The sequence below is a fragment of the Diabrotica virgifera genome, chromosome 5 (assembly GCF_917563875.1).
Source record: "Diabrotica virgifera virgifera chromosome 5, PGI_DIABVI_V3a".
Lineage (NCBI taxonomy): Eukaryota > Metazoa > Arthropoda > Insecta > Coleoptera > Chrysomelidae > Diabrotica > Diabrotica virgifera.
Window position 1 is genome coordinate 176,319,796 of NC_065447.1, and position 13,565 is coordinate 176,333,360.

At 32.9% G+C, this 13,565-nt stretch overlaps 1 protein-coding gene across 1 annotated transcript in view; it reads right to left on the reverse strand.

Moving 5' to 3' along the window:
* Positions 1 to 13,565, reverse strand: part of LOC114328558 (uncharacterized) — a 387,042-nt gene that overhangs the window by 259,383 nt on the left and 114,094 nt on the right. The window contains exon 2 of the mRNA XM_028277429.2: positions 4,683 to 4,741. The gene's annotated coding sequence lies outside the window, so the exon portion shown is untranslated. The remainder of the gene's footprint in view (positions 1 to 4,682; positions 4,742 to 13,565) is intronic.

Consider the following 13,565-nt stretch of genomic DNA (forward strand, 5'->3'; position numbering starts at 1 on the left):
GTGCGTAACAGCATCTCCCAAGAAGAAATTCAACTTTACTTGGAGAATTATCATGTGACCATACAGAGACAATTGGTACCTGACAGATTTGTCCAATTTGCCGCTGACAACATTGACATTTTGGAAGAGACCTTGGACAAGTCACTTAATTTTCACGGAACCCAAATTGCTGCCTTCCAGAGAGGACCATTGAATGAAGATATACCTGGACAATTTAAATTTTTGCCATATAATCAGAAGCTGACAATACCTAATGATTTTCATTCCCTTCATAAAAGTTATTTTGAGAAATCAAAAAGAAAAGTACAATCAGAAGAAAATAAACTGAGCATAAAGAGTCAGAATCTTAATAATAACATACGATGTCGTAACATGGCATTGAGCATTTGCAGAATGAGGGACTCTGTTAGGAATGAAACCGTTATCCCACAGTGGTCAGGATTTCATAAACTGACTTTGGAGGATAAATCACATGTAACGACCTATGGCTACTTACCTTTTCTACCCCATGTCTCGTCAGAATATGATACCGTTTGGACTGTTATCAGAAAGTGCAGTGAAATTGCTAAGAAGCTAAATAACAGATACACCATACTGACATTTGACCAAGCGATCTATTATAAAGCTAAAGAGCTCCAATGGTCCAAGCCAGAAGACACAAGGAATGTAGTTATTCGTCTAGGTGGATTCTACATTGTTATGAACTTCCTCAAAATAATTGGTCAGTTTATGACAGATTCTGGACTTGCTGATGTATGGTTGGACAGTGGTCTATATGCTCAGTCCACAATTGATGGTATTTTATCTGGTAAAAAGTACAATAAAGCTATACGAGCCCATAAGTTGACATCAAGCGAAGCTGTGTCAAGATTATTAATAACTCTGTATAAGAATTGGCTTTTAGGCTGTGCTGGTCCTTCTGTATATCTAGTAATTAAGAAATAGGTACGTATATGTAATTGTTTGTATTACTATCCTTTGTTCTTGATTCCGAAATTAATTCCAGGGAAAACTGATGCCATTTTAGATAATATGTACATACCAAGCTTTTGAACTTTAACCATTTTACGACGTCCTTAATAAGGTTTATAATGATAAAACAATTGAATCTGTAAGAACATTTTTGGGGATACCTCGACGTACTAAGTCATCTAGGGCTCGATAACACGGAACGAGTCCCACCAGATCTCAATCCTTTTGATATCGTAAGTATCTGGGATAAGTGAATTTTCCCCTTTGAGGGAGTGTGAGCCGTATGGCTAAATCTGGATAAACATAATAATAATAATAAGTATACAACAGTACCTTAAATATATACAACAATACCTATTATTAATATTATGATAATATAACTACTACTATCACTTAACACGTACAATATTCCAAAAGTGTTAATAATCTGATAACAAAACGAGCCAAAAAAGTCTCTATTTAGTACGCTAGCAGTATTCATCACCACTAAAATTGGCATCACAATGAAAAAACGATCCTAACAACATCCCGGTCAGTAGAGTCGATTAGGGATTGACTCTCGCATAGAATCTCGCCCTTCCTCGCATCTCTGCGTTCACCACTGTCCGTCGTGACATGCCGTTCGATTTATTTAATTTTTTCTTAAACTAATTATCCAATCAAAATTCCAAAAACACTAACATGCTCTCTGATGTTTGGTTTATAACGTTTATAGAAAGCCATTTTTTGCTAGACCCAATATTCTTCGAGATAGAGCGATGTAAACGATTTTAAAAATATGGGTTTTCAGGGCAAGTGATTTTATATGAAGGCGCTCCATATACAACAATGGTTTAACGCAGCGTTTCCCAAACTTATTTTTCCGTGGCCCGGTTATTTGTGTTCTTATCCTTCGTGACCCACTATTTTTTTTGCATACTCACTTGTACACACACGTACACATTGTGTGTGTGTACAAGAAAACATATTTAAATATTTATTATAGATTTATATATTTTAATAAAGAATTATTAGCTCAAACAAAAATGCAACAAAAAAAATAAAAATCAAATACTTTATTAATGAGAAGTATGCAGTTGTTTCTGGTTAATTAAAAACTTCACGTTTGGAGGAAAACATGTTAATATTATCCTCAGGTTCGGTTCGACTTCCAAACGGTTCCTATATTTATTTTTGATGTAAACAACAGTTGAAAACCCTGCCTCACACTTATAGGTCGTAACAAAAGGAATTAGAAACTTCATCGCTTTTTTTGATAAAACTGGGTACTCCTGGCGGCAAGACAAATATGTCTTTGAGTGCCTTATCACACGAAAGCTCAATTAATGACTCAAGATAGATCTTAATCCAGAAGCTCTGTCTCGGAGTCCATTGTAAATGGATTTCTTATTCATGGTTTGTTGCTGCGAATGCGGGGAAAATATTCCTTCAGATTTGCCTCCAGTCCTAACAGGTGTTCCTTGAAAGCCGCTGAAATCTCATCCGGCAATGAATTCACGTTATAGTCTTTTTGTAGTTCTGTTAGCTGTGTAAAAGCTTTGTAATTTCCTGCTTCATCGTGACGTGTCCACAAATTAAGTTTTTTTGTTGCAGCTTCCACCTTCTCTTGTACTTTAAATACAGTTACATTACTACCTTGTAATGTCATATTTAATTTGTTCAAGAAGTCAAAAATGTCACAAAGATAGGCTACCTTGATTAACCAATTGACATCATGAAAACTGTCTTTAAATTGAAATATTGCATCCCTAGCCGTTGGTGGATGTTATTCCAAGAACATTCCCTTTTGATAGGCAACGCACTTCGCAGTGTAAAAGAAGAAGTTCATGTTCATTTTGCATATTTTCCACAAAGCACAAAATGTGACCCGGCATTTTGCTTTCGTGGCCCGGTACCGGGTCGCGACCCACCATTTGGGAAACGCTGTATTAGACCATTCATCAGCGGTAAAAAACTGTAAAACCGTGAAATTTTGAGAATTAACATCGATATTAATGAAAATTTGGATTTAAGCTCGGTTGACCCACTTCTTCAAAATCTACCCTATGCCTAACCGGGCTTTTGCCTTGAGGTTGAAAACAACCCCATGTAGGGGATGACAATGTTTTCAATCAAAATATATATGGAAGTCGATAGATTGACCAATTCAGAGTAAATTTTATTTTATAATTTTTTTTTTGCATAGTTGATACTTTCCAAGTTATTAACGATTGAAACTATGCATTTTTCATTGAAAAACTCACGTTTGTTCAAGAAAAAGAATAAAATTGTAGCTAATAAAAAACAAGGACATTTGCGTCGCAAAGACCTATGTAAACCCCATAACAACTGAGGTATTGCTCTTTGGGATGGTTATTTTCACTCGAAATGGAGGACCTTTGATCTCAAATAACTCGAGTGTGGTGCAATTTTTCGGGGAAAACTTAACAGACATCTTTTAAAGTTCATTAAAAACCTTTTAAATGAGCTCTAATAAAAGTTTTTTGCATAAGAACTGACTGACTTATATGACGAATATAAAGGAGCTCCCTGCTTTTTTTTTAAATGTAACAATTAAACCCTCGTCTTTACAATCCTAAAAAAATGAGTAGCTTTTCACTTAAAATTAACTTTATTTAGGTAAAATTGATACGATCCATGTGATTTGATCGGTTTGAAATGCTTAGTTTAGAAAAAATTATTGATTATATCGAAAATGACATTTTTATAATTAAAAAAAAAAAGTGCATTTTTCTTAAATAAACCTAAAAGTGTTCATGATACAAAAACAAAAAAAAAAACAAAATTTTCAGTAACAAAATCTTACAATTAATATTTGAAATATTTTTTCATATTATGAATACTTTTAAATTTATTTAAGAAAAATGAACTTTTTTTTAAAAAATAAAAATGTCATTTTTGATTTAATCCACTATTTTTTCTAAACTAAGCATTCCAAACCGGTCAAATCACATGGATCGTATCAATTATATCTAAATAAAGTTAATTTTAAGTGGGAAGCTACTCATTTTTTTTAGGATTGTAATGACGAGGGTCTTTCGTTGACGAGGACATTTAAAAAAAAACAGGGAGGGACTTTATTTTCGCCATAAGTCAGTAGTTCTTATGCCAATAACCATCCTTTAAAGAGCAACAACTCAGTCGTTATTGGGTTTCCATAGGTCTTTCCGATGCGAATCTCTTTGTTTTTTATTTGGTACAGTTTTGTTTTTAACGATTTTTTCTATACAGTTAAAATTTTTAAGTTATTTATGAAAAATTGTTATAAAACGTGAGTTTTTTCAACGAAAAATGCAGTTTCAATCGCTAATAACTGGGAAAGAATCAACTTTGCAAAAAAATTTTATAGAATAAAATTTACTCAGAATTGGTCAATCTGTCGACTTCCTTAGCTATATTATTAAAAAAAAATTTCATCTCCTAGATGGGGTTGTTTTCACCTCCAGGGCAAAAGCCCGCATCGGCGTAGGGTAGATTTTGAGAAAGGTTATAAATACTACCAAAAATCCAAGTCTTCAAGGAAATCGACCTTGATTCTCAAAATTTCACGAGAAAATGGCTGTTGATTGGACTATATGTTTGTTTCGAACTTTTGACTTAGAGAATAACTTTAAAGAAAGTAACTGGATAGAAAAGACCTTAGAATAATTCAATAATTATAACTAATATTATTTTTCCAAAATCGGACAGTTACTAATTTTGCTACTTACCAATTTGTTTTGATTTACTAACTGTATCCAACTTCAAACTACAATGAATCTTTCGAGATCTGAAAAGAATATACTGTATAAAAATGTTGCTTTTAGTAAATCTATAATATTACATAATATAAAAATACATAAATTTACAAATACTTGGATACTTTCCCAAACATCGATGACGTAGATGAGTTGATCAGTTTTGTAGTTATTTTTTGAACCATGAGCAGTAAGTTTCTTTTTTATTTTCATTTTTCATGTAAACTTAAATATTTGTATTTTTAGATTGTCTTGATAAAGGGAATAAATTATACAGTGCGTCCATAAAGTAACGCATAAATTCATTATTTCGTAAACCGGCGATACTAAGGAAAAATCCTGAAACAGGTCGATTTTTATTTTTAAATTCCAATTTTTTAGCATATATATCATACTAGTGACGTCATCCATTTGGGCATGATGACGTAATCGATGATTTTTTTAAATCAGAATAGGGGTCATGTGATAGCTCATTTGAAAGGGTATTCAATTCTCTATTCAATAATATAAACATTAACATATTTATTTATACAAGGTGTTCAAAAAAACATTTTCTTAATTAAAATAATTGAGACAAAAAGAAGAATGTATGTAATTTATTTAATTCAAAATACGTTTTACTGTTGTCAGAAAACAGGAAAAAAATGTTTATTTGACAAATAAATATTGTTTTTCGCTTAAATTCAATGTTAAAGCTGCCACCCACCTGTCTCTTGGCAGTTTGAACATTTCGTGTAAACGAAAATCAATGTTTATTTGTCAAATACAATTTTTTTCTGTTTACTGACAGTAGTAAAATGTATTTTAAATTAAATAAATTACATATACATATTCTTCTTTTTGTCTCACTTTTTTTAATTGAAAAAATGTTTTTTGAACACCCTGTATAAATAATTGTTAATGTTTATATTATTGGATAGATAATTGAATACCCTTTCAAATGAGCTATCACATGACCCCTATTCCGTTTAAAAAAATCATTGATTACGTCATCACGCCCAGATGGATGACGTCACTAGTATGATATATATGCCAAAAAATCGTAATTTAAAAATAAAAATCGACCTGTTTCGGGATTTTTCCTTAAAGTCGCCGGTTCACGAAATAACGAATTTATGCGTTACTTTATGGACGCACTGTATAGCTTATACAGTGCTAGTCAAAAGTCCGTACCCCCCTCGTATCTTTTGAACGGTTATTCCTATAATAGTGAAATTTGGAGGGAGGAAATAAACGGACGTAAGCTTCTTAACTAGTCATGACAGGTGACGTAATAGTGACAGATGACGTTACAGAGCCACTGTGACCGATAATTTTAAATGGGACTTTATGGCAAGTGATACCTCGTTTGAAAGGTATTGAAAATACCTATTCAGTCATACTAATTTTGTTTGAGTTTAAGCTAATTTTGATGAATAAATGAAATAAATATAGAATTGTAGTTTCGCATTTAATTAATAAAAATTCAAAATTCCGCCTATGATTACTTGTCAAACAGGTTGACGTTGACGTAAAAACTACTAGAAAATTAAAAAACGTCAACTTTTTTGACAAAAAATCCATAGGCGGACATTTGAATTTTTATTAATTAAATTCGAAACTACAATATTATATTTATTTAATTTATTCACCAAAATCAAAATCAACCTAAACCCAAAAAAATTAGTATGACTGACTAGGTATTTTAAATACCTTTCAAACGAGGTATCACTTGCCATAAGGTCCTATTTAAAATTATCGGTCACAGTGGCTCTGTAACGTCATCTGTCACTATTACGTCACCTGTCATAACTAGTTAAGAAGCTTAAGTCCGTTTATTTACTCCCTCCAAATTTCATTATTATAGGTATAATCGTTCAAAAGATACGAGGGGGGTACGGACTTTTGACTAGCACTGTACATGGAAAATAATATGTTATACAATGTGATTGATTAGTGGGGTAAATAAAGCTCAATAGATTCGCTTATAGTAATAGAGAGCAATAAAAGATAATGACAAACATTGTAGACAACTTTGAGATTCATATTACAAAATTAGTTAGAATGTTACAGGGTGTTCGATAACCTAGTGGGAGACCAAACTTATGTTTTTTTTTTAATCGAATACCCTATACTTTATTTTATATTCGAAATCTCCTTAACTGCCCCATCACAAAAATATAAAGGTTTGTTATGTTATACAGGGTATATACAAAGTTATAACCAATTTTATATGAAAATCGTAACAAGTTCAACATCCTGTATAAATAAAAATAAGCACAACAGAAATGGTCTATTGGTGCCATATTTTTTTGTGATTGTTAAAATTATTAATAATGGTTGATATTGTTAATTTTCTTTATATCGAATACAGGGTGACTCAAAACGCAAGTAGATTATTTTCTCAGTAATTTTATATGGAACACCCTGTATTTTATTTCACTATTGAAAAGTATCATTATCGTATTTTAATTTGTATAGAACATTCCCAATGTTGAAATTTATTAGTTTTCGAGATATTTTCATTTTCAATGGACCAGTAAGTAGCGTGGCCACCCAGATCACCAGAATTTAATAAACTGGACTGATTTTTTTGGAGTTACGTTAAGAGTGAACGTTATCCAATGCCTCCAACTATAAGGGATGAGATGAAAAATAGAATACAAAGTATATAGAGTGTTAATTTACAAAAATAATGCTTCGTAGTGTAACTCATTCAATGACCATTTTTAGGCATGCATAAATGTGTCATTTTGAACACCTTATGTAATTAAATGTTGTATTTTGTGTTAATGTTTTTTTTGTAAAATTTTTTACTGATAAATTATTTTTCGTTCTTGTGTTTGTGTTTTTTTTTTGTAAAATTTATAACTAATAAATTATTTTTCTTTCTTTATTTGTTACAAAAATATTCAAAAGTAGTTTTTAATTGTTTCAGAAATGTTGTATGTTGTGGTTGTGTTATTTTTGTAAAATTTATTACTGATGGATTATTTTTATTTCTTTACTACTTATTTGCTACATTCTTACATTGATATCAGTTCGAATTTGTTGGATTGATAATAATCAGTAATCGTAAATTGTCAGTTTTAGACAAGTCAGTCATGGCTTACTTAAAATTTGGAAATATTTAGATCCCTAATTAATAATTTGCTCTGAAAACTGAAAATATCTCGAAAACTAATAAATTTAGACATATGGAATGTTATATAAAAATTAAAGTACGGTAATGGTACTTTTCGACAGTGATATAAAATACAGGGTGGTCCATTTAAAACTACTGAGAAAAGTATGTACTTGAGTTTTGACTCACCCTGTATTCGATATAAAGAAAACGAGCAATATTATTGCTGTTGTGCTTATTTTAATTTATACAGTATGTTAAACTTATTACGATTTTCATATAAAATTGGTTAGAACTTTGTACATACCCTGTATAACATAACAAACCTTTATATTTTTGTGATAGGACAGTAAGAAGATTTCGGATATAAAACAAAATACAGAGTGTTCCATTTAAAAAACTTAAGTTTGCTCTGGCACTAGGTTATCGAACACCCTAACATTCTAATTAATTTTGCCTACAATTTTGTAGTTGTCTACAATTTTTGTTATTAACTTTTATTGCTATCTATTACTATAGCTGATCTATTGAGCTTTACCCCACTAATTAATCACCCTGTATATATATTTGATGTTTGCAGAAATTATACATTTGGATAATGGTTTTTAACTCCTTGTCATGTAGAATTTATACAAATCCCTGAGTTTAAGAAGAAACAGAGCTATTTCCTATCTGTTAATACTTCTTAAATCTGTAAACCAAACAACTCGCAATTAAAATGATTCGGTAACACCATTCCATGTAATTTTATTTCTCTGCATTTCCGGATTCCTTATAAAACATTTCTTGCTAATAATAATAAATAATGCAACAGCTGTGAAATGATATGAACATGTACTCGAACACGTTTTATTGTGTTTTATAAATAAATTGTATACTTGAAACTTCATCGTAATTACAAGTAAATCTAAATATAATATTCTTAGACTCAATGAGGGTAAATGGCTGTTGGTTAATAACCAACATTAACAATGCTCGTTATTAATATTATTACAAAAATTAATACCGAGCAAATTTTGCCCATAGAAAGATATACACACCCAAACTTATATGGAATCACCATGTATTTCAAAGTAATATTTATTTCTTTTGAAAACACTTGTTATTGTTGCGAAGAATAAAAATTTTATTGAAAATAAACAAATATATAAGACAATCGGATAGTACAGCTCGGTACGGTATAGGTAATTTGCTTGAGTTGCAAATTGAACGAAAATAAATAAACTAACTTTTGCGTCCAAAAACGAAAATATGCCTGATGTGGGTTTATAGGACTTACAACGAGGAAAGATTATTGGTCTTGTGGAGAAAGCAATGTTCTCAGAGGGACATAGCTGTATACTGTAGAGCTAGGCGTCATACAGAGCGTTCTGTCCAAAACCTATGCTAGGTAACAGGAAATAGGAAAGCTCAAAAATAAAACAAGAGAAAGTCGCTAAAAGTAATAACGGCTCTCCAAGATCGTTTAATTGTCCAATAAGCTGGAAGACACCCAACTATTTCTCACCTGCAGCTCCAAATGCAGCTTCTGGAAGCTACAGGTGTAACTGTTACAGTTGAAACGATAAGAAGAGTTCGTACCAAGAAGTATACAGCAGGAGCAGGCGGCACAAGATCGCTCGCCTAAATTCGTGTCTTCACCACCAAGAACATTGGTAATTGACAAAACGTGCTGTTTTCAAAAAAAGTTAGAATTTGTGTAAAATCAGATGACCCATGAACTCGTGCACTTAGAGGTCGAGGAAAACAAGCAAGAACGAAAACTGTCAGATCTCTTCACAAATATACAAGGGGAAGTGTAATGTTCTGGAGAGGAATTGTGATCCTTAAAAAACTCCTTTAATTTTCTTCCAATCAATTTTAACTGCTCACAGGTATGTTGAAAACCTGTAGTCAGGCTCTGGAGAGGTGCAACAGGAGAAAATTTAATTTTATTGCGTGATAATGGACCTCTACATACCATTAGAGTGACTACAGATATCATTGAAGCAGAAGGTATCCCCTGTTTGGAGTGGCCTGCTTGCTCATCCGAGCTTAATCCTATAGAGTATTTGTGGGATATGCTTAAAAGAAAAATTAGGGCTCGCCGGGATAATCCACAAAACACCGCACCGCTAGTACAAGCTGCTCTTAAAGGATGGAGCAACCTAATACAACAGTATGTTGATAATTTGATTAGGAGCGTGCCACGCAAACTGAAGCTTGCATAAGGACTAGAGGTGATAACACTGACTACCAAAAATACAAAAAAAAATAAAAAACAATTTAAACATTATTCGTTTTACATTGAAATTTTGTATGCTGTTGACTTTAACACTTTAACTGCCAGGTAAATTCAGAGTAAATTTTGTACCGGGTCTTCAGGGCCAAAAGATTTTTTTCATCTTGATTACTATATTTGTGTTTGTTTTTAGCAAACATCATAAAATCAGATTTGTTTTTTGGGTATTTTTGTAAATATTGCTGTGTCCTCATTTGGTGCACGCGGCCTGCGATTGTGAAATTGTTCCTAATGTCTAGTTGCAGGCCATGAGTACCATAGATGGACACTTAAGGTCAAATAGTCCGTTATCTTAGAGAAGGTTCTAAAAGAAAACCTGAAGCCATTGTCGAGTACAATAACGCAAAAGCATTTGTGAACATGTCAGATCAAAAGACAGCTTATTAAAACTGCTTACGAAAGTCTGTCAAATGGTACAGAAAAGTGGCATTTGAGATGATTACTGGTACTTCACTGGTGAATACTCTAATTATTTTCAATAACATCAACCAAAGCAAAATGTCAGTTACAAAATTCAAAGAAAATTTGTGCATGCAACTTCTTCAAAGTAGTAATCTACTTCTTCCTGTACAAGTTCAAGCCAAACATGAACTTACTCAAAATTCTTTGAACAAAAGAGGCAGATGCATGCACGATTTGTTACAAAAAAAACTGAACTCCATGGTCGAAATTATGCTATAAAAAACACAAAATGAAGAACACGGGTATGCAACGGATGTGAAGACAGCCCTTTTATGTGCTTACAATGTTTCTTTGCTAACCATGTTTTCACAAAAAACATGTACAATAAAATTGACTCTCAGTAACTAATTTTCTAGTTAAAAAATAATACATTATATTATGTTACTTTTGATTATAATATACTCTACTGCCATAAAAATAAAAAAAGTTAATGTATAGTAAATTTTCATTCTATTATCCCTTATACCTTTCAAAATTAAAAAAATCACAGGATATTTTTAAACGTTATAGTTCTACGCCAGACTCAATGATATTCCCATTTAAATACGCGGTAAATGTGTACCAACCACGGACACACGGTTGAAACGCTGATAAAACCTGTGTCCAATATCTCTACACATGGCAGAGAACTAAAATTGCCTGTGTCCATATATGGTACACATGGCAGTTAAAGTGTTAAAATAACTACTTTCAATTTGTTTGTTAAATACTTTATTGCTTTATTTAATTGTTATGTATTTGTTATTAAATTGCTTTAAAATAAATATTGTTTGACTTCGTGTGTTTCTTTTTTTAAATTCGCACGAAATAGTAAGAAATATCAGATGATTCCATATAAGTTTGGGTGCTTGGGTGTGTTTGGATATACCTAAAGAGGAACAACAAATGACGCTGGAATCACAAACACCAGAAATTACCATAAACGAAGAAGTTCACATAAGCAAGCATGAAGTAGGAAGCAAGAGCATCAACTTCGATTTTTTTTTTCAAAGTTTTTCTGCCTTTTGCCTTATTTCAGACGCCCCTGATGATGCTCTAGGAGCGAAAGTATATTTGGGCGCGGTTTAATAAACTAGGTGCTTCTATAGTCCACGTTTAGACATAGACCTCTCCCAACTCCTTCCATCGGTCTCTATCCTGAGCAACATATTTCCAATTTGTTCCGGCTACTCTTTTAATATCATCAACCCATCTCATCTGTGGTCTTCCTCTCGGTCGTTTACTTTCGTAAGGTCTCCAGTGTTATATTGTTGCATTTCAATGTTGGCCTTTTTGTCTAGCAGTGTGGCCTGCGAAGCTCCATTAGGTTTGGCAATTTTTGTTCTTACTTTTGTCTTCGACTTTTGTTTTTGATCTTACCCAGTCGTTCCTCTTTTTATCTGAAAGTCGTATACTTAACATTGCTCTTTCCGTTGCTCTTTCTGTTGTGGCTAGTTTATTCATATTTGCCTTGGTTAGGGTCCAGGTTTGACATCCATATGTCATGATAGGAAGGATGCACTGGTTGAACACTTTGCTCCTCAAGTATTGGTGTATTTTGCGGTTCTTAAGTATCCGACTAAGTTTTCCAAATCCTGCCCATGCTAGTCTTGCTCTCCTAGTTATTTCCGCGCTTTGGTTCTCTTTGTCAGGTTTCAGGATTTGGCCTAGGTAGATATATTCCTGGACTTTTTCTATCTTACTGCCACTTATAGTTATACGTCTGGGGTCATCTGTGTTTGTCATTATTTTTATTTTTGTCATGTTTATTTTCAGGCCAACGTATTGGGAGCTGCCTTCGAGTTCCTCCATCATAATTTGCAGTTCCACGAATGAGCTCGCTATAGTCACAATGTCGTCAGCGAGTCTGAGGTGGTTTAGCTTCTTGCCATTAACGTTAATGCCATAGGTTGACCAATTTGTCGTTTTGAAGACGTCTTCTAGGGCTAGGTTGAAAGCTTTGGCGATATTACGTCTCCTTGTCTCACGCCTCTCTTAATGGGGATCGATCTGTATTTTCGTTTAGTTGTACTATTATATGCCTTTTATTTCCATAATTACTGTTATTGTTCGGACTTTTCATATTTTTTCCGGTTTAGCCGCTCAATGGTGGTAGTGGTAGTGGGGGTATTCGTCTAGTAATAGTGAAAAGCAAGACTAAAGGGACTGCTACAAAAAAGATAGGAGGATAAAGGTGACGTGCAAAATTGGCCAAATGTGAGAATTTGGAGAAGATCGGCGTGGGACCGGAAAGATTGAAGGCATAGTGTGGAGGAGGCCAAAGCTCGATTTGGACTGTAGTGCTATTGGAGAGAGAGTGTCTTGAAATATTCCCATCATCTTTAGGCAACTCTCTCTGTTTAAAGCATCCTATAGTCTCACACATTTTCGTTTATTCTTATCTCTTTGTGTGGTCTAGAATCACTATACGTGTAATATTTCCTCCTCTATATAAAAATTGAAAAGTTAAGGAAATAAAATGCATTCATGGGTAACACCACTAATATTTTTTGAGTTGACAATAAACTTCTGATTCCAACACCTAAATTGTTTTTTCCTCTTCTTTTGGCAACATAACCTTGGATTGGCTTTTGCCTGTCTCCCTATGTCGTTCCATTCAGACCTCTCGTGGGCTCTTTTTTTTTGTTTCTATTGTAACATTTATTTTGTGTCTTCTATATTTATATTCTTGCCTTTGGACATTGTTTTTTATTTTTCTTAAATATTAATATAATTTTAACCTTTTCCCACTCAATATACCCTATTTTTTTAGCATCATATTAAACAAGCGGATTAGGTGTAATATCTTCATGGGGCAACTGTATTTTCACAACTCCACTTTCAAGTTATCCAAACCTGTTGCTTTTCTATTATTTGTTTTCTGTAGAGCTTGCTTAGTCCTTTCGTATCAGTTGCTAATCCTTTTATGTTTTCATATGTTACAGTACAGACACACTGTGTCCACTGCAACAATAGTTGTTCACGATTTTTTCTTTATTAGTAGGTACTTATCTGGATTCTGAATTCAGAT